Genomic DNA, 23,877 nt, shown 5'->3' with positions numbered 1-23,877 from the left:
ATGTAGAGCCTAATGTCTTCCACAACAACTCATCTTTGTTTCAACTCTAAGTAACCATTTTCAACTTTGTAACGCATACTGTGCTTTCAATAAAATTCTATAAATATATATAAATCTGTCATTGTGTGACAAAAATGAGTGCCAATCATCATAGAGAAATCCTTGAATTGACTTCATCACAGTTTCACACATTATTTTTTATTTTCAAATAATTTAAGCAGAAAACCAAGGATACTGAGTCAGACATATAATTTTTATTTGCTTAAACCACAAAGGAATTGAAGATTGTGGAGTCACCTGCATCATACAAAGCTTGTATCTCTGACAACTGCTAGATGTGTCATCTTGAACAAAAGACTTCTTTTTGCCTCTTTTTGTTTTTTCTCATTTGTAAAATGGGAAGACATATAGGGTGGAAAAACTGAATAATCAACAGCAAATGCTGGTGAATAGGTTGCAATTGGCAAACGTTGATAATTTTAGCTGGTTTTATTACTCTCTTCCAAAGTATATGTTTTCTTTCTCACCTTAGTAATGTTTTAGAAAAAAAAAAAAAAAAAACATGAAGAATAGATTTTCTTTAATTTAGTTTCTTTGAAATTACCATTTACTTTTTGGTACAAGTTGCCAGATTAGAGTGGTACTAAAATTCCAAAAATGATAGAATACAATAAACATACAAATACCATGAGATAGAAGGACTGTTAGAAGAACAAAATTCCAAGTTTGCTTTTCTCTTCTCTTAGCTTTGTCCTATGAAGTAAAGGGTAAAACAAAGTAATTTTTAAAATCTCTGAAATGAATTATTTTATTTAATTTTTATATCATACAAAATTATTCAATTAACATTAAAATAAATAATTAAGCATTTATTTACATGTGGAAAATAGAAGCAGAAAATACCATTGTAATTAAAAAACATATATTAGGTAACACTATACTCTTGGCTTATTAGTAGGTGTTTTTCATTGAAAATTAGACTATTGGTCTTTTATCTTCAAGAACATAAAAGTCCAGAGAAAACTGATGGTAACAAATATTTAAACAACTTAGAAACAACTGAAAAAATAAAGAGCTAATACCAATGAAACAAAGTTCTTATTTGAAGTACACATTGGTGGGATTAGACTCTGTTTACCCTGAGAACTGTGATTGTATTACCTGTGGAGTCGGGAGGGTTGGTATTATTGTATCCTCTGTATACCAGCTGGGTTCAAAAGTTCACCACCTTCCTTCTTACCAGGTCATGTCTGTCTGCCTGTTTGGATCTTCCTTGGCCTCCCTCTCTCTCCACCTTGCACACACACACACCCTTGTAGTTTCACTGTAATGTATTCTTTGCTTATCTCCCAAGATCTGCACTTGAATCTTGCCTCTGGTTCATAGTTTAACAGTGACCTTCTGTCCAGTTACTGCAGTTCCATGAACCTCAGATACCTGGAGTTCTTTCACTTGTTATTTACAGTAGCTAACCAACTTGCAAAATTTTTGTCAATGATTTAATCAACAGTAGTAAAATATTTATTAAAGCTAATTTTATGAGGGTTACATTTTTGTCTTAAAATACTTCTGTTAATCCAAAGTTCCTATATCTACCTAGAGACAATATTTAATTAAAAGGAATCTATATGAAATCCCTCAAATGTGAGACTTCCAAAATACATGTTTTCCAAATATATTGTTTAAAATTCCTTCTCTAATGTAAAGCATTTCTTTGAAAGAAGACTTTAAAGCACATACAGATTTGATTGGGAGCAACTTCTTTGGGAAACTACCTGGTTTGTAGAGGTGACAATTTTTTCTACCTTCAGATATTTGACAACATTACTTAAGTGTCTTATTTTCTTTCTATTTCTCAGAACTCTCCTGGCTTACCTATGTTTTCTTTGTTCTGTTATCTCACTAGACAACAAAGCCCCTCGTGCCTGAAAATTCTTTTCCTTTGGATCTGCTAAATCAAGACCTTCTGCTAGTTCACTCTTTAGGTCTGCTTCTCTGAAGTTTGCAATGTGCATTAGATAGAATATTGGTGCAATTGGCACTCCAGATATGAACTGATAAATAATAGATGGACAGAGAGAGAGAGATGCTAAAACCATTGACTCTTCTTTCCAAAATTAACGAGCGAAAAACAAGGAGAGATGAATGGGAAATGATACAAAAATTAGGGAAAACTTTAACACTTGAGCCTTTTCTTATAATTCATTAATGTACATATTATACATCATCACCAAGAAATCATTATTTTTATTCTATGTACATGTAGAATAGCCATGTTAAATAAGGCATACAGGATGTAATCGATTGTATTTCAACTACTAAGCATGAATAATAGGAATTTTCAAAAACAAACTTAATTCAGATGTTAGTATTTATTTACAGCTTGTAAATACCAATACCTTCTAATAAGACAGTTAATAATTTTAGTGTTTACTATGTCTAGAAAATCTAACTCATTATACAGATTCACTTACTTAATTCATACCAAAAACCTCTCTGGGGAGTTAATGCTTTTGCTAAAGTTAAGGGGGGTTGTGTACCTTTCTAACAGGCTAAAGAACCTCTAGTTAACTCACACTAGAAGCAAAAGAATCCAGGGATGAATGTTGATCATTTGATGCACACAGCACCAATGCTGTAAGCCTATATAAAGAAGGCTGACCAACTAAATGACATGACATACTTTATGAAGGACAAAGTGACTTTTAATGTGAATGACATTGTTTCATGTTTGAACATGATAGAGTCAATATAATACTGTGCTAAATTATTTCTGAATCATACATTTTTTTAACCCATGGCCAAGAGAGATTTTTAAGACAATTTTTTTTTTTTTTTTGGCTGGCAAATAGACAATATAAATAGATAAATAGGTGCGGACAATTGTTAATAGATATTTCAGCAGAGTATTTTATCTCATGTATGTCCAGCAATTATATATTTTTCATTTATGGAAAAAAGGCAAAGATATAAAAATATAAAATATAAAGATATATAAAAATATAAAATATAAAGATATAAAAATATAAAATATAAAAAAATACTTTTTAAAAATTGCCTTTAATATCATTGTCTATTCACATTCACATTTGAAAAATATTTCCTTGTATCAATTTTTCCTTTATCAATTTTTCAGGGAAAAGGTTTTTTTTGGTTCAGCTTTCACATTCATCTTTATATCTCCCTCTAGCATACTGTACCATTGTATTGTGTAGGCATAAAATAATTATTTTTTATTTCAATATTTTAGAAGATAGCGATATCTGCATTTGTACCAACCGTATGGGAAATTATTTTATTTTTACATATATCCAATTGAGACCAAATTAATGTTTTTATTCTACCTAAAGAACTTATTTAAAAAGACCTCTTTGATCGAACACATCTTTCTTTTATCCCACCCAAGCAAAATTATTGATAAAATGTATTTTTTTCTTTATCTAATTAGGAAAGGTTATTTTCACATTGAATTAAGATTGGTATTGCATACACACATACATACATATATTAAGTGTAAGATTTTAATAATACTAGAAGTCTATAGATTGAAATGAATGCCAATAGCTATTAAAACTGAGCTGCTCTGAGTTCAAATGTCCTATCAAGGTAGAAGGAAAGTTGAAAGATTAAAATAATATTCTTTAAGAAAGAATTTGGGAAATTCACACTGAGGAGCTAAAAACTTTCATTTATGTGACATATATTCAGACCTTAGTAAAATGAATTGAGAATTTAAGGACATTTTAATAACTTTTAAAAGCCGGTTTGGGAGAAAAAGAGAAAGGCTTTACTGCTTCCCGCCCTTTTTCTCAACGTACATGCATGTGCACACAAACATACAAACACTTCAAAATATATTCCAAAGGAAAACTTGAAAACAACTGTGTATTTCCAAAATAATATAATTTAGTGAAAACCACAAGCAACCAGGATTCTCTGATGAATGCTACCTGGCATGCTTGAAATGCAAGAAATGCCACGTTTGTCAAATTCCATTGCAAAAACATGCAGGTTCCCAATCTCTAAAAGTCTCTTTTGGAGTCCTTAACCAAAGCTGCATTTTAGATATGAAGAATATTAGTCTCCAAAGCATATGCCCTGCTGACTTCTTTCCCTGCTACCGGTATTAAATCATCTTTGAACAGAAACCTTTTATAGTTTATCATAGCCTGGCAGCCCAAAGATACAGGTAACTTTTATTTCTGGTCATTCAGGTGGGGCACCTCAAGTCATTGATACATATCTATTCCTCTGTTAGAGCTTTGAAAAGAAAAGATTATCTATTCCCTTTTCTTGTTCCTAATGTAAATATATACCCTCTTTTTCTGTCTCCCCAGGCATGCTCTCCCTACCCCTAGGAGAAATCTCATATAACCTGCAAAAGAACAAAAACCAAAAATCAAAAAAGAAACAGACAAAAAAAAAAAAAAAAAAAATCACCACCACCACCACCAAAAACAAAAAACAGCCCAAATCTATCTATTCTCAAGAAAAGAAATGCAAATTAAAGAGATTTTCTGAATGCTTTAATTTCCTTTCCACATTGCGTAACCCCTGTCACCAAATCTGACTGTCAGTGAGGTAAGGATCCATTAGCGCTGGGCAGACAGTTAATGTAATATGCTGTCACCACAATGCCTTCTACATGAGCATGACAACACAGCTGAGTGCTTCTATCTTATAGTCAAGCAGACTTCATTCGCTGTTTGTTAAATACCTCCACTGTGTACATAATTAGGTCACTTGTTTACTTCCAAGTTATTTCAAGCTTCAATCTAGACTAAACCAAGAAAATAGATCAGATAGTTGTATTTGTTTGTTTGAAAAATGGAAAAAAAAAAAAAAGTCTAGAAATTCTTTCCAGACAAAATGGCAATTTTCCAAATTTGTGATCTACCAAATGAGATAGCTACAAAATCACTGCAGATAATAGAACAGCATAAATTTTATATTATTATTGGGAAAATAATTTGCATTAATTTAAATATGACTATAATTAAACAAAAATAACTTTTAAGGTATGGGAGAATTGCCCAATAATTTAGAATATTTTATTGGCCAAATGGTATTGTATTCATGGCTTTGTTAAACAGCAAATTAGAATATACTTTTCTGCTTCTATCTATCAGGTACAGATAAACTAGGCAGCCAAAAATATTTTGGGTATGGAAAGCAGAAGGCAAAGAAAATAAGAAGTTTTTCCAAGTAATGAAAAACAATACATTTGATATGAATTTAATAAAACTGACAAACTGAATAAAAAATTAGATTGTATTCCTCATTAATTCCTGATTTTGCTTATATTTCAAAATCAACAATGAAGGAATAATCTAGAGTCTCCTCTTGATATAAATTAAAAAGAATTTTTTAATGGAAAGAGAATTTCCACATGTGAAATGAGTGAAGTAAAAAAATATTGTTTCTTATTCTAGTTGAGATTATTACCAACAACATTCATTTCCTGTACTGAAATTAAGCAATTGTCTACACTATAACTTGAAAAAAACTATGGTTTTAAACTAAGTGTTTTGCTATTGTTCATATTATCTCCTCAAATATATATTTTTGAAAATTTGGCCTTATCCTTTAGAGCAGCAAGAACTTCTCCTTTCTCTCTGTGTGTGTGTGTGTGTGTGTGTGTGTGTATGTGTGTACCAGGGATTGAGCCCAGAGATCCTTAACCACTGAGCAACATCCCCAGCCTTTTTCACTATTTGAGAAGGGTCTTGCTAAGTTGCTCAAGGGCCTTGCTAAATTGCTGAGGCTGGCTTCAAACTTGCCATCCTCCTGCCTCAGTCTCCACAGCTTCTGGGATTACAGGCATGCCCAGACAGTAAGGAGTATTTTTAAGTGGAAATATAAACTGTTATAAAATTTTAAAAGTCATATATACATAAACTTATTAGAGTTTAAATTCTATCTGAGCCTCCTCTAGTTTTTTGTGAATTGGGGGAAATCAGGTAACTTGCAAATCTCAATTTCCTTATCTTCAAAATGGAGAAAATAGCCCTCTCATATGGCATATGTAATAGTAAATAAGATGTAAAAAAGCTAACTTGGCTTCTATAAAAAGCATCAGCAATTGTATTTAGAAAGTAAACAAAACGAAACAACATAAAACAAAACTATGGAGATAATTTAGATATTCACACAATTTATAGCTGGAAGGGAAAAGGCAGGCTTCAGATGGGCCTGGGTGTCTGGTTATCCCTTCCTCCCCCACCTCCCTTCCTCTTTGAAGAGGCTAATCCCCTTTTCCTTTGTCTTCCTCCCTCTTTGCCATCTTAATCTCATCAAGTTTAGTTCTAGATCCTGTCACCTCACAGCTACAATAAGAAATAGCCATTATGGTAGTGGTTTTTGTCCTGCCAAAAGTATACTAAAAACTGGAATGTGAATGGCCCAACCCTTGTGTTTAGTTAAGAATAGATGCCTGATTTGTATCTTTTTTTTATTTTTTAAATTTCTCAATCCATATAGACCTCCCTTAGTGTGGATCAAAATGACGTATTTTTTTCTGGAATATTTTTCCTATGTAAATAGTTTTAACAGTAATTTGGATCATGTATATTATATTTTTGGTTGACAAAGTAATGCATTGTCATTGCGTTAAACAAAAAAAGGAAGAAAATGAAATAATATCATGAAAACAACCACATATAAATAATGCATATAGATTTTCTTTGTAGGTATAGATGAAGGATATGAAGAAAATTAGCAGCATTGTCCACTCACTATGAAAGTGGTTAATTCCTATTAAGTCACTATTATTTTATTCAATGTATGTACAAAGCATACATACATTATATATACTGTCCCAGTTGTTGAGGATGGAACTGTGAACAAAAAACATGACTTCTCAACTTGGAGTTTACAGATTAGTTGCAACTGCAGAATAAAGGACATATCAAGGTAAGGTTTTCTTAGTGGACATACTGTAGAAAGATTTGATTTAAGAAACACAAATATAGATATTTAGAAGAGTATTCTTAAAATATTGCTTATTGAATTTCTGTCTGTTACAAGAAAGTTACAAGAGATGCTTCAAATGGTAAGCCGTGTTGCTATTGTGTTCCACTAGACATCAAAAAAAAAAATTGTTTGGAAAACAACAGGTATAGGTCATAGTATAATAAAAAGTAAATAAACTTGAAAGATTAAAACAAGTAATCAATAATTTCATATTTGCAAAGCACTTGCCAAGTCAAAATATTCATTTTCGAGATGTTTAGTGTCTAAGTTTTGATTTAATCTTTTATTATGCATATATGTCTACATTTATACAATTGCTATGGCCTCAGTGTTTCTCCCAAAATTCATTTGTTGCATCTTATTTGCCAATGTGATATTATTAACAGGTGGTACCCTTTAAGAGGTAAGTCATGAGACCAGTGTCCTCATGGATGGGATTGAGACCTTTATGAAATGGCTTGAGAGGGTGGGTTTGCTCTCACTTGCTCTTCTGCCATGGAGGACACAGGATTCATCCCTTTTGCTCTTTGTCCCTCACCATGTTGAAAAGAACTGGATGGTACCATCTATGAGCATCAGATCTTCACTGGACACCAAAACTGCTAGCACATTACTCTACTTCCTACACTTCAGAGCTGTGATAAATAAACTTCTGTTATCAAGAAATTACCCAGACTAAAAATAGTCTAGACTATTTTTGTTAGCATCACAGACTAAGGTAACAATGAATCTAACTTCTTCTTTTCTTCCTCCTTTTCCTCCTCTTCTTCATCTTTGGAGTGGGTAGGGTAGAATGTATCTTTTTTCATTTTCTCATGAATTACACTAACATCTTTAATTCCTTCATAGTCTAGATACAGCGCTCTATAATTTCATTCCATACATTTGTTTAATTGATGCCTTGATAGTTCAATAAAAAAAGTAAGAAACAGATTGTTCATTACTTTTGTGATTTTTTTTTTTTTTTTTTACATAGGTAGAATCTGTAAATAATTTTTTGTTAAAAGTAGTATAAGTATTAACTTGGACCAGTTTAAAGTTTTCCTCTTATATCTTATATCTGCAAAACTTTTAAGAGAGAATATACTATGAATATTCATTGAATATTTCAATGAAAATAAGATTTTAGCTAATAACTATATTCTGCTTGACTTGAGGTGAAAAAAAAAAAAGGCCAAGAATAAAAGATTATAAAAGCTATTCAGTACTGTGTATACATGTATAGATTATAAATAAACCAACTGCTAAAGTCCAGGTTTTAATTCTGAATTACATACATAGTACTCACAGCATAAAAGAACTTCTATCAATGCTTCTGTTTTCTAGTCATAAAAAAATGTCTTTAATCTGAAGGCCTCAAGTTCTCGTCAATAGTAATGAAACTGCAATCATAAGTAAAATGTAGGCATAGAACTCTGTTTCCATTCCTAGCTGTGTCTGATCATCTGAAGGATTTCATAACCTAAGGCTTTTGTAGAAGTGTGTGCAGTGGTATACCCCAAGAGCATGTCCACTTTCTCCATGTCTGGTCTTAGCATTGTTAGTGTTAACAAGACATTCAGGGTCATGGCACATTCTGAACAATACACCTCAAAGCCTTAGTAAGAAAGTGCAGTCTCAAAGGTTGTATCATGTAAAAGTCAAGTAATTAAACACTGATTACTTACTGTTTAAAACAAAACAAAACAAAACAAAAAAGACGGCTGGGAAAAGTTGGATTCTGAAGATCTAATTTCACACAGAAGATTTCAGAGAAAATTAAGCCTTTAGCCTTTAACTGTATTCTGCTTGACTTGATTTGAAAGAAAGTCTAGGAATTAAAAAAAAAAAAAAAAAAAAAAAAAAAAAAGATTATGAAAGCTATTCAGCACTGTCTTTCTGCAGCAGAGCTTTGGGAGGTGACAAACAGCCACTGGTAATTCAGTCATCTTTTCCCCAAACAGCATTTGGATTCCTCTTCAAAATTTGGCTGCAACTCTCTGGTTTCATTATTCTTTCAAAATACAAAGACCCTTCCCTTCTGCACTCTTGGCACCAGTTAAAATGCTTTAGCTCCCTAGAAACAGTCCATTTCTAATAAAGTTTGCAAACAGAGCGAAGTCCATTTCACCTGATGTTGTTTCATTTCTCATACGTTAAATAAAGGGCAACTCTTCTTCAGAGTTCTCAGACTTATTTCAAATCTATAGTCTTCCTAATCAGGATACTTCAAATTTAAGATACTATATACTTAAAATGTTTTTCCCTCCACCTGATTCTATTTCCCAGTTTATCCCAGTGGCTAGCGTGAAGAAAAACGCCAGATTTGACACAAGCACTGAAAAATATTTTTCTTACTTAATCTCATCTAAATTTTTATTCATCCCTTTCCCGCTCTTCCTTCATAGGAGGACATTCTTTTTACTTAATGCATGAGAGTAAGACTTTTCTAGGAAAAATAGTAATAGTATTTGTTAAAATTTATTTGTTTCTTGGGTCTATTTCCAACAATCTACTTACAGAACATAAAAGAGTTTTATTTTTTACTGGTATGGAATTACTTGTACCAACTGTATCAAATCAAATGCACTCATGCACTGCTTAATGACAGGACACAGTTCTGAAATGTGACATTATGTAATTTCATTGTTGTGCAAACATCATGGAGTTCACTCACACACTCCTAGGTGGTATAGGTCAACCACACCACATGACCTCTTGATGCAATCAAGAGACTGGTAAACAAGAGAGGTAAGAGGCTGCCTCCAGCATAACAAGGCATGTTGTTTTATAATAAATGTGTGTTTGTTTTTTTTAAGTAGATGGAATAAACTCTAAAATGATAAAAACCAAAATATAGTGAACTCATAAACAATCAGCAACATTTATTATTATTATCAATTATTATATACAGCAAATAATTGTATACTTCCATATGATTTACCAGTAGGTTTGTTTACACAAACATCACCATAAACACTAATGTAAGCCTTTTGCTACCATGTTAGGACCACTGCTACATCACCAGGCAAGAGAAAGTTTTCAGCTCCATTGTCATGTTAGGGAACCATCAAATGTGAGGTCCTCTGACCGAAATGTCATTACCTGGCACAGGACTACATTTCCTTATCCAATTGTTCCTAAAAGAATTTCTACTCTGTTTTACAGTGATAATCAGTTTAGCTTACTAATATCTACTGAAATACATACATCTGTGAGCATATTTTGATAATCCCATTTTTAATTGGGTCATCTTTTTACTTGCTACTGAGTTGTTTCGGTTCCGTATGTATTTTGAATATTGACCCTTATTAGATACATAGTTTATAAATATTTTATCCCATTTCATAGATTATCTTTTTACTATGTTGATTGTTGCTTTTCCAGTGAAAAAGCTTTTCAGCTTCAAGTTAACTCATTGGTCTATTTTTGCTTTTGTTGCCTTTGAAAAGTGCTACTTTGAGAGAGTGTGTGTGTGTGTGTGTGTGTGTGTGTGTGTGTTAGTTTTGTTTTCATGAGAAATGTTGAAAATGGTAGTTGAGTCAAAGATGATTTTCATGCATCTTGGCAGCTAAACTGAAATTTATTCTGAACAAGAACAAGATCATAAATTTGAACTTATAAAATGATTTTTTAAAAGCTTATATTTTCAATGATGAAATATTTTAAAAACTTGTTACAGTTTAGATAGGTGTATCCCAAAAGCTCATGGCTGAGGCAATGAAAGAAGGTTTAGAGGTGAAATGATTGGGTTATGAGAATCTTAAACCACATAGTGAACTAATCTCCTTGTGGGATTAACTTTGTAACTGTAGGTAGGTAGATAGGGTGTGACTGGAGGAGGTGAATCCTTGAGGGTATGCCTTTGGGGTTTCTATTTGGTCTGTAAGAGGAACTCTCTTTTTGCTTTTTGATCATCATGTCCTGAGCCACTTTATCCACCACACTCTTCCACCATGCTTTTTTGCTACACCTTGGTCTCAGATCAATGGAACTGGCTATCTATGGACGGAGACCTCTGAAACTGTGAGCCCTAAAATAAAATTTTCCTCCTCTAAAATTGTTCTTGTCAAGTCTTTGATCACAGCAGTGAAAAAGCTGAATGATACAATACTTCATAGTGCATACATTCAATATGCACCCCAAACCTCTGTTTTCTTCTATTTTTTTGAATGTATTTTTCATCCTAAGAAACCACTTTTCAGTGCTGAACTCCCACCACTGACAAATGGTCCTCCAGGATCATTCATACAGAGAGAAGAAAAACAAAAATAAAAACAAAAACAAAAACAAAACAAACAAAAAACCAGAAACAAAAAACTTCAGAGGAATATAAAATAGTTTCCCAGAAAGTATTAGTAAAAATATATTCAGAACCAATAGATTTTTAAATTCAGATTTTTTTTTTTTTTTAAGAATGTCTGATCTAACTTCTGAACATTTCAGAGATTGTGAATTTCAGTATTCTCATGGGTGCTACGTGTAAAAGGAGAGCAAAATGTTGCTTTTATGATGCACAACATTTAAAAAGTCAACATGTTCTAATTAAGAAGCAAAACCCTTGATTTCACCAAGACAAACAATGTGGTCATAGATAGATTCATATTAGAGAGAATTCCACTGGAAACCCTTTGCCTGAATGACCTTAAAAAAATAACAGTAAGTCAGCAATGTGGGTGGGGTCTTGGCTGCTTTTCCCACAGAAAGAATGGAGAGGAATCAGGACTCAGAAATTCATCATTTACACAGGATCCTACTCTTATCCCCATTCTGACAGCATCTCCCTTAACTTGTTAAAATAAAAATAGCCATTCTAAATTTTAATAAGGTTCAAAGAGACTGTATAAAAATGAGGACATTTCTTTGGTTTACATTCTTTTTCTGCTTTTGATTCATCTATGATGTCACAAAATAACTTGGTTATCTTATTCTTGAAGTTAGTTTAACTAATCTGGTAACATGACCCAGGATTAAAAAACAAAACAAAAACCCATCTACACACATATAACCTAGAGGAATATTTTCAGTGTAAATGCTAGTAATATAGCTTATTATACTAAGTTTCTTTTAGAAAGCATGCTTGCTATTGATTTCAAATTTGAAAACTTATTAAAGATTAACCTAAGTTTAGAAATACAAGTGTCTTTGTATATCACAATGGCCATTTTGCCAAGCCTATTTCTTTAAATATGTAAAACTAAGTGGTTTATAAGGAAAATAATCATTGGCTTGAGATTTAATTATTCTTTCACCATCAAAATTTTTGTGAGAGCTCATCCTGTCTAATTATAGCACAAATATTTTCAGTTGAAAACTTTTACTTTATTCTATGATTTTTTAAGGCAATAATAACAAATGACCTATTCCTAATAAATTGAAGAGTAAAAGTGATCAAGTTACTGTGCAATCCAAGAATTTGGAGGCTGAAATTAAATTTGTTTAAAGATTTCTTATACAGTGACTCAAAGATACTAGACTACAATGACATTGAGATTTTATATGTCATATTGGATAAATAGAAACAGTTTGGGCTGTAAAACAGATTTTCTAGGCAGTTGGGTCTGAAACCCATGGAAATTTACTTTCAGTATAAAAATCTTGACATTTCTGGTGTGCGTTGAATAGCTAACTGATATGAGGATTGGTAGACTTTCTATTCATAGTTGTCTCCGTAGTTCATGGGCTCCAGTTTAGGCATAAATTCTCCATTCAAGGCTGGAATTGGGTGGGCAAACAGTGGATGAAGGACAAAAAACAGTTGTCCTTTTTAATTAGGAAAGAATGTTTTTCTCAGATAAATCCCAGCAGACTTCTGCTTATGTCTCATTACCTAGAAAGGTATAGCATGGGCATTGCTCCCTGCTTAAAGAGGCTGGAGGGAAGGTCTGGGTTGTGTTGAATTTCTTCAGTTTCTAAAGTCAAGACAAATACTAGTGGAAAGGTTACCAAGGGATGTTCAGCTAGCTTCACATACTGTTGGTCACATACATTTTACTCTTCCTCCTTTTAAAAAAGTTATAAAATAAAAAGACATTGTTAAAAATTGACTAATTTGAAATATTAAAAAAATTGCATTTCAATATCAATGCATATTGAGTGTATATATTAATACATATACATATACATTAATACAAATGCATATTTGAGTGTATATATTAATACATATACATATATATCAATACATACATATATATAGAGAGAGAGAGACAGGGGATGTATTTTAGTGGTAAAGTGCCCCTGGATACACTTTACCACTGAAATACATCCCAGTACTTTTAATTTACTTTTTAAATTTTGATACAGGGTCTCAATAAGTTGCTTGGTGCCTCCCTAAGTTGCTGAGGCTGGGCTCGAACTGGCCATTCTCCTGCCTCAGCCTCCCGAGTTGTTGCTGGAATTACAGGTCACCATGCCCAGTTGTTCTTTTATATTTTATTATCATACAAAACTCTGTGGTCACATTTTATAGACATGGTTATAATAATGCTGTGTTACAGTTTTAATCTTAACAATGCACATGAGACTTTTGAACATTGGTAATTAGTCTTTTTAACCAACATTTTTAATGGCTGTTGGGTGGTAGAGTTATCCTTGCCTTATTACTCTCACATTGCCCATAGATGTCTGCATATGCAGGGTGTTATTGTTAAAATATTTCAATTTAAAGTATATTAGAAACTTCCTTAATATACTTCTAAAGTATATTAGAAGTTCCTGGAAAGAACTTCCTGAGTTCTTTCCATAGTTGAAAGTATCTTGTGGGTGTCAATGAGCAAATATGATACAGATCTGGAGGAAGTATAACTAAACTGTGGCAGAATACACCTTGTTTGGATATTGGGAAGGGTTTCAGAAAAATGAGGCTTGTAAAACATTGAAATGTATTTTGGACGGTACAGGAATCATCACTATGGAATATTCCCTAAAAAAGTGCCATAGGGGGTAATTTAATTTCTGTTAAGACTGGATTCAAAGAATAAACTAGATGGTTTATCAAAGTTCCTTTAAAATCTGTGGATCTATGGTCATGTCTTATTTATTTATGACTTTTGTTTGTAAGTTATGAGTGCTTTTTAGAGGAAAGTGATTTTCTTATATCTTAGGGTCCTTAGAAGTTGCTAATATTATGATTTACTACAGATTTTATGTTAAAATAATTGCTTTTTGATAGTTCTTTTGGGCACTAAGATATAAAAGAAAATAAACTATCTTCTATTTCTAACCATATAAAGCATTCATAAAAGGAAAAGCAGTAAGAAAAAATTATTAAAGAATGCCTATTGAAACTCAACACATTTCTTCCAAAATTCTGCACCAAAGGATTTCACTAACCTGAGTGCTACAAAAGAAAAGTCCTGAATAGAATGTAACAATTTGATAGTATTTAAAATAATTCCCACTTTAAATAATAGGCTAGATGAAATGGTCGAGTGGCATTGTATGCAACCCCGTGGGAAGGTTTTCTATAATTCAACTCTAAGATTAGATATAAATGGAGCTATTACCATGGTAACTATTTTTGAGGCTAATAAAAGTGTAACAAATATGAACTAAAAAATACCTACGAAACCTCCACCCAGACAGTAAATTTTCCGTTCTTAGTCAAAAAGTCATTGCAAAAAGTAAAACCCCTTAGATATATGGTTGCCTTTGTTGTTGTAGAGAACACTTGTTTTCAGCTGGCTGCTGCTTTTTGTGGCATGTAAAGCTTCCCTTCAGGGTAAATGTGAGATTTATCCTGATGCATGAAGGGAGGAAAGGGTGGAGGGAAAGTGAAATGTGTGCAATACTCGCACTTTTAAAATATAGTGTCTCTCCTCGCCCAAGCATAAATCATAGCTTATATACAAGTTCTATTGTTCCCTCCTTTCTTTTAAAGCAGACAAAACTATGATGCAGTATTGGTAATTTATAACTGCTGGAAATAAAAAAATAATAATTTGAAATTCTTTCTCTGCAAGATTCCCTGAAAATCATCTCATATTTTTTTTTCCTTTTGGAGGTAAAATATACTTATTTATGATACTGTTTAAAATTAGTATTAATTTTCAAGTACAGTGGTTAAAAAAAGTAGAGATAAGGATTTGCAATGGAAGGCAAATTGTACAAGTAGTTTGTAAGAAAAAATTTAACCTTCACAGTCCACTGGATTAATACCTCATATCACTTCAGAAATACTGCTAATCAAATATTGTTTCATAAAATGGACTGCAATATTTTGATTAAGGCAAAGGGAATAGAAGCTAAATATAAGATAATTCATTTCTGATTCTTTAATAGAACATTTTTTAAAAAATCTAGTGACTAGTCTACTGAGCTGTAGTACATCCTTCAAAACTGTTGGTCTGTTGATAAAGTTACAGGCATAGACCTCTGTCTGTCTGATGTTTTCATTAGTATCCCTTATCTTTCTACTTAGCTGTGAGAGTTTTCTAGCACTAAGAAGGTAGTGCTTGACCAGGTTACCTATTTAGAGTAATATGCAGTAAATTCAGATTAAAATAGAGTGCCTGTGATAGCTATTGTGGACTATGAATAATTGCTGGGTTATCTGAGCACAAAGGCAGAAGAAACACAAAGGTATTGCACAGCACACCTTCAAGCCCTGTGCAGCTGGTACATACTGCCTGAAAAGAAAATCTGTTAGGTCAGCCTGACACACAATAAACAAAGATATGAGCTAAAAATAACAAAGTAGAGGGCCTGCATATTGGCAGAAGCTACCTAATAACAGAATTATAAAAAGGAAAAAAGTTGGGCATGTCCCTTTTTTTAAGGCTACTTACAAAAGTTGCCAGGCAGTCAAGAGTGGAATAGTATGTTCATCCACTTATTAAGCACCTGCCATTCCAGGTACTGTGCCCTGAGAACAGAGCAGTGAGTCAAAATCCCTGTGCTCTAAAAGGAGACCTGATATAAGTGTTAAGATTTGGATAAAGAAATCATTATTTGCAATTTCACTTAACTGTAACAACCTTACAAGACAGTAACCATATTCCCATTTTACAAATGGGTAAAATGAAACGCAGAGTGCGCCACTTAGTCAAAATCTAAATACAGCCAGAATATGAACTTCATTTTATACAACTTTATAGATTATACCATCTCTTTTGCTTTTATTCTTTTTCTCTCCCTCTCCTTACAAATCATCCTTTTTAATTTTTTAAAAAACACTTTTTTTAGTTGTCGATGGACATAATATCTTTATTTATTAATTTTTATGTGGTGCTGAGCATCAAACCCAATGCCTCATGCCAGGCAAACACTCTACCACTGAACCACAACCCTAGCCCCCTTTTTGTTAATATGTTTTTTAAAAGACTATAGCTTATTTATAAGGGGAAAATGTATCTAGATAGAAAATCACCACATGATTAGTAATTGCTGGAATATAAATACCTCAAATATTTTTTTCAGGAAGGAATTACAGGGCAACACTTCCTGCTGTCATCTCACAGAATTTCCTCATAACTTATGCCATCTTCATAATATTTTGGAATCAGAGTCACACAATAGACTCACTATTTTCATTGGTTATTTAGAAGCTCAAACAAAATCCAAACTACCAATTCCAAACGTAGACACCAAAGTTGTCAGGTGAAGGCAGTAATGACTTTTATTTGTGTGCACTTATTATGGCCAAGTGTTAATTTTACTACTTAAATTAATTCCTGCTAAACACCAAATGAGGCCAGTGTTATTAACCCTATTCTGTAGGTGAAGGAACTAGAGTTTAAATCAATAGGGTAACTTGTTCAAGGTCACAAAAATAAAGACTGCAGGAAATGGAATTCCAACCTACGTTTTTGTCCATGTTTTAGTTGTCCCAAGCTTTGGTTACCTAACTATCCTGCCTCACAACCAAACTTTTTGACTAAAATCATAATTTGGGGCTTATGCAGATCTGATATCCTCTTCATATTGGATCACTTGTTCCCCAGGCTTGGAAAGCTCTTTTACTGGATGTGCTAACTACCTTTTTCATTCGTGAAGTAAAGATTAGTACTTGACTCATACCACATCCTGCCAAATCCCTAGGTCCCTTCTCCTGGGAAAAGAAATCACAAATTTTATGTAGTCACATAGACCAGAATAGGATCATTTTATGTGTGATGGATGCTACTGTGGGGTTCTCAGCTTAAAGAGAGCACACACTTACATCCCTTCCCACATTTGTATTGCTAAAATGATTATGACCCATTTTGTACAAAGTGAAGCAAAATAAACCAACAAGGAGTGTGTGATCCTGACCCTGTGCTCCCAGCATCCTTGGTCTGATCTACTTTCACTGTGATTGTTACATGGAATTCTGTCTTCATAAAAGTAGCTGCTAATTGGGGTCTTTTATCTAAAGCAACCTCTTTTTTCCCATTTTTCAAGCAGGTAGCTCTAGTAACCCTTTCCTCTCTGTAGAGACATATTCGCAGCTGTTGGAGGAAGTAGCTCTAAGATGGTGGCTGGTGTTGGGCCAAGAGGTGGCACATAATTAGTGTTAACATGGTGTGATCTCTCATGACTTTTTGCCTGATTGGTTGATGTCCCTTCCACGCTCGTGGTCAACACATGTTCCTCATGTGTGCACTGTGGTGCGTGTTCCATTCATGCTGCTTAATCCTAAGCTGATTGGCTGCCTTGGTGTATATAAGACATTCCCTTCCTCTGTGAGAAAAAAAAGCCCCTCTGAAAAAGCAAAGCACCTCTGAGCAAGCAGCTCAGAGAAAAATAAAGAAGTAGTTCATTCCCAGTCCACCTTGATTCTTCCCGCGGTCTCGTTGCTGCAGGAGGCAACACCTCTCCTCTGTATCATCAAGTATTTATTCTCTACTGGAATTTCCCCATCATCATATAAACATGCTTTTATTCCTACTTCAAAAAGTACCTCATGAAATGCCTTTGTCTTCTAACTACCACTTCTCTGATGCTCTTTATTGATAAACTCCTTGCTATCTCTGCTCTGGGACTCCATTTCAGTCAGAGTGCTCCTGTCAATCACCATAATTGCTCTTATCAAGGTGACCAACAACTGCCATATTGCTAAATCTACAGGGCAAATTCATGCAACTGTCTTAGGAACTTTCCTTTCAACTCTTCTTCCTACTTCGACATACATATGTCTCTTACTCCCTTCAGTGATTTCTCCAACATCACCTTCCTTCTGAAGCATTCCTTAATCAGGAATCCTGTCCCCACAAATCTCTGTCCTACTTCATTGTCTCATGATCTTCCCTATCACCATCTACTGCATAGTTGATTTATTTATCACTTAGCCTAATCTTCAATGAGAATATAAACTCCATAGGAACGCATTTTAGGTCATGTTCACTATTGCACCCTCAAACCCTAGAATACTGATGATCTTAGAGTAGGTGTTGAATGAGAAAAGGAATGAGCACTTAGTTGTCATTCATTCTGCTGGATGCTGCCAGGTAGAAAGCGGGCAAGACAGATGAGTCTTCTGTTTCAAATTACTTCTGATCTAGGTTGGAAGAGAGACATTATGAGTTCGCTCAATTTCTATACAACATGAAAACTGCCTTTAGAAATGAAGAATGGGAACATGCAGAAGAAATACTGAACCTAAATTTGAAGGATCAAGGAGGGCAGTGAGAGTAAAGCAAGAAAGAGAGTCACATGAATATCCTTGAGAAGTAAATGGGACGAAGAAGGGGAATTAGATCAGGCAGAGAAAGAGAGTTCAAATGAGAATGGTATTTTGGAAGAATTTTAAAAGTTCATTGTATACTGATGGCAGAGTATAAAATAAAAGTAATTGTTAGGGTTTAGATCTTAGGTGTCCCCCCAAAGCTTATGTGTGAGACAATCCAAGAAGGTTTAGAGATGATATAATTGAGTTATAAGAGGTTTAAAGTAATCAGTGCATTAATCCCCTAATGGGGACTAACTTGGTGGTAACTGTAGGCAGGAATGGTGTGGCTGGAGGTGTGAGGGGGTGTGCCCTTGGGGTACATATTCTGTCTTTGTTGAGCTCTATTTCTGCTTCCTGGTACAATGTCTTGAGCAGCTTTCACCTACCACACTCTTCTGCCTCACCAAACCCCAAGGAATGGAACTGGCTGTGCATGGACTGAGACCTTGGCAACTTGAGCCCCCAAATAAACTTTTTCTCTTCTAAAATGGTACTTGTCAGGTCTTTGGGTCATAACAGTGACAAAGTTGACTAAAACAGTAATGAAAGAAGAGATGAAGTTATATAGTAGTTAGAGTTGGGGACTTAAATGACAGAGGGCTTGAATTTGCAGCTTCACTGCAAATTATTGTACTGGGACAAGTTATTTAATCTTCCTGTGCTTCAGTTTATTTACCTGTGAAGTGGAAATAATAGTATCTTACTCAGTGTTTTGAATATTCAATAAAGTATAGATTTAAGGAATTTAGCCTAGGGTCTGATAAATAGTACTTAATAAATCCTAGTTGCTGTTGTTTGATTTGTGAGAAAAGGAGAGGAGAAAGAATTCTGATTGTTTTGAAGCATGTCAGAGAACTAGATATTCCTTTCACTCCAGATGACCTTTGAGATACAGGTTACTAGTTCAATTCTCTTTCTAGTATTATTATTGCAAGTAAATACTTTTCCTGTTTTCCAGAATCATCTCTGTAATATTGAATAGAAAATTGATATTGATCTCATGTCAGTTCAAGGAGGATTGGAGGTGGTGGGGGTAGAGGACAGAAGTAGACTGTCTTAATTACAGCACTTGCTGGAATACAATTAGTTTTATGTACAGAAATGCATTTTAGGGATATGTTTGCTGTAAAGCAGAGTAAAATCCTATCAATCACAGACAATATAGTGAAATAATGTATTTATCATATAATCATAAACATTCTGCTATCATATTTAAACATTAATTTCTATTAAAACCAGATTTAATGGTCAAACGATGTTTGTTAAAATACAGTTCTGGAACAGTGTTACCGTGTCCCCCAACCCCCACACAGTTCCTTTTACCTATTCTAGGAAAGAGATAATCTAAGTAATTCAGTGCTTTTGGGAGTCTCAATCATCAGAATAATTACCTTAATTCTCCATTAAGAGAAAGTTATCTTAAAAGGGACCTACTTTGATTGACATGTGCCTGCATTTTAAAAAAAGATAGACAAAAGATATATTTAGTGTAATTATTGACTTTCACTTATTACACAATATGGAGTGTTCAGACCCCAAATACAAAAGATATAGGACACCTTATTGCAAATTCTTTTCTGACCAGTTTCTAGTCAATCTTTATGTACTATTAATTAAATGTCAACTGTGAAAGTAATCCCCAATAAAACTGATAATCTAATTGTAGGATGATAACAAGGGTTATTTTTAAGCTTCGTTAAATTCTTTGTGATTTCTGGTGTTCATTTTTTGCATTGTCTGCTTTTGGCATGAAAGTGTCAACAGGTGTAACAAAGTTTAAATGGGTGCATGATGCCAACTGCTTCTCTAACTCTGGCATGAGGAAGGACTCCTGTAAGAAGAGCTGCCTCCTGAAACGCTTTGTTAGCTGTCATTGGCTGGAACTCATGTCATAGTATAAGAGACCAGCCAACTTATGAGCAGGCAACTTGCCATCTACACAGATGGGCATAGGTTTGGCAGCCAAGAGGCCAAGTATATACAACAAATATAGGTATCAGGGCTTCATTTCCAACATAGACTGCTGAAAAGTCTGTTTGTCTTGATATCATATAAGCTGCTATGACAGTTTTGATCAGCTTTTCAAGGCACAAATGATAAGTACTTATTCTAATAAACATTTCAAAATTTGATCCATTACTGAGAACTTATTAAGGAACGTGGAAAATAAAACTGGGAAAAAAAAGCTTTTTAAAAGAAAATCTAGGCCTATGAAAACTGAGTTTTTTACTGATATGTTCAAATGACAAAGGCAGAACTTCTGTAACATCTTTATGGTGCCCCTTCAAAGCACCACCGGTTCTGATAGCAAGAAAGTTGCAGGCACATTTGTGATAACGAGTACAATAGAATGTAATGAATTACAGGTAATTAAAACAATACAAATAAGACACATTGTTCTGTAAATAAAGACTATGAGCCGAGGGGTCTTACAAGTCTTTCTGTTGCTGCATCTCTCAGTGCTTAAGTGGTACTCAGTGAATACTTGTGGAATAAGTTAATGTCCTTCTCTGGTTACTATGTGACATATTATCATGTTTCAAATAAGCTCAATGTAATAGAAAGCTTAAAATATTTGACAGCAATGAATCTTATTGGATCTCTCTGACATACTGGGTGTTTTTAAAAAATATCTCACCCTCTAAATGTTCAGTTGTTTGAACGAAATCTAAACTGCCTTGAGATTTATATCTGGAAATTTTGTCACAGTCAGCGATAATAGCTTGATCTCATGTTTATTTTAAATCTAGGCAGACAGACAGATACAGAAATAACAGATAGATGATATTTCCTAGCTTTGTCCAGTGAGGTACACTTGAAGTATAGACGCCTTTCTAGTAATAAGCACACCTAGTATCCAGATCTTGGGGACCTTAGAGAAATGATTATTCTGAGGGTAGAGGCAGAAAATTTTCAAAATGAGCTTAGGTTAATTAAGAGAAAATAAAAGAAAGAAAAATGAGGAGGAGGTAGTAGAGGAGAGGAGAGAGAAGAGGGAAGTCAGAAAGAAAAGAAAAAAAATTCACATGAAGGAGGCCCCAAAGGAGCAAGATGTTGAACAATAAATGAAAAATGATAATATTGGATAATGCTATGGTTTGAATGTGTCCCCTACAAAATTTAGTGGTTGAAACACAATGGTCAGTAGGATAGTATGAAGAGTAAGTGGCAATTAGGCCATGAAGATTCCTCCCTTGTGGATCAAATTAAGACATTTATAAAAGCTTTATGCAGTGTTTGGCCAGCTTTCTTTCCCACCTTCCACCCTGTGAGCACACAGCTCCTGGCTTATAGAGAGTGTACCAATGGCTACCATCTTGGAAGCAGAAAACAGCCCTCACCAGACAGCTGAGTTTGCTGGCACCCAGATTTTGGACTTCCCAGCTTTCAGAACTGTGAAAAAAATAAATTTGTGTTCTTCATAAATTACTCAGTCTACAGTATTTTGTTATAGCAGCAGACAAAGATTTAAACACAAGAATAAAATTAAATACTCATAAATCCATACTGATGTAAATAAATGATAACATAATAAATAATGTTGAAGAAGGACTGCATGTTCTACACAGAAGAAATCCAATTAATAAATGTACTAGGAATGTGGAAAATAGAAAATCACAATAATATAATTCCTACATGCAAATGGGAAACAGGATATTTGCAAACCTAAAAGCATTAGTACAAATCGTTTGATATTTCCTTTTTCTCAGGAGAAGGAATTTAATTCCTCATCCTTTGGGTATGGGCTAGACTTAGTGACTTGCTTCCAAAGCACAGAGAGCATGGGAAGGATACAGTAGTAGAGAAACCTACTGGTGGACACACTTTAAGCAAGTGACAAAGGTGAGCCTCAACAGGTAGAAGTCATTTATTCATGCACATCATAATGTGGGACAGTGTTCTTAAAAGTTTAATCACGAGAGACCATCAAGTTAACCTAAACAGAAGGACATTCTACAAAATTTCTGACCTGTACTCTTCAAAAGTGTCATGGTAATAAAAAATGACAAAAAACCAAGAAACTGTCACTAGCTTGAGATAGCTAAGAAGACATGACTAAATACAATAAAGCATACTGGTTCAATCAAATCAACAGAAAAAGATATTAGTGGAATGCTTGGTGAAGTCTGCATCAAGTCTCCAGCTCAGTTAATAGTATTGAACCATCATTAATTCTTAGTTTCAAAAAAATGTACCATTGGTTATGTAAGATGTTAGCATTGAGAAAGCCTGGTGAAAGATATACAGGAACTGTATCTCCACTGCTTTTCTATAAATCTAAATTTATTTTAAAGTTAAGTTAAAAACATTGGATTTGAAAAGAATTAGTGTTCAGAGCTGGGGTTGTGGCCCAGTGGTAATGCACCCACCTACCATGGGTGAGGCACTGGGTTCAATCCTCAGCACCACATAAAAATAAATAAAATAAAGGCATCTTGTCTATTTACAACCAAAAAATATATAAATAAATTAATGTTAGTTTACTAATTTATGGTTTGCTTAGATTTAGAAACAGAGCAGAAACAATTTTATTTATGTGATTTCTTGTTTTGAAACAAGAATTCTCTGGATTATTTGTTTTAGGGAATAAATTTAAGGTACTTTACTAAAATTTTTCTTGAATTCAAATGTGAATAGGAGATATTGTATGTGAATAATGTAAATGTGAATTAGGATTATCATATTTAGATCAAGCTGTAATGCTAGAAATAGGGCTACTTTATAATTTTTACTCTTCAAGAGTAATCAACTTTGCAGACTTCAAATTTGACCACAAATGGTTACAGATGGTCATGTAAGGGTCATTGTTTTCTTTCCTGACTATAACTCATATGATAATCTGAGATAAATATCAAGAGCTAATTTAGTCTTGAAAAATTTTCCCTCCAAAATTAACTGCAAACATACTTACTTAAAGTGGAATATCTTTTTCCAGCAAGTGAAAACTAGTTGTTTTCATAAAATGATTTAAAATTGGATGGTAAAACCCTAAATGCTCCTTAGGTCCCATCTGGACACCTATATGCAATAATAGGTCACTTGAAAAATAACACATTGCTATAGGTCACCGAGGACTGCACGAACCTCAGAGCAAACTACTTCAGAAAACTTGAGTTTTTTTTAACTTGTTTAGAAATAAAAGTTTCTTGAATAGTGGGCATTTATAAATGATTACATAGAAAAGTGTAACTATTTGTATTTCTTCATTCCTAAGCATTTTGAAAAGCATAGGAAAAGCTTAATTAAGTCTCCCAATTCAAACTGCATTCGTGGAGATC

The sequence above is a fragment of the Sciurus vulgaris genome (assembly GCF_902686455.1).
Source record: "Sciurus vulgaris genome assembly, chromosome: 1".
Lineage (NCBI taxonomy): Eukaryota > Metazoa > Chordata > Mammalia > Rodentia > Sciuridae > Sciurus > Sciurus vulgaris.
Note: the sequence above shows the minus strand (reverse complement) of the source record.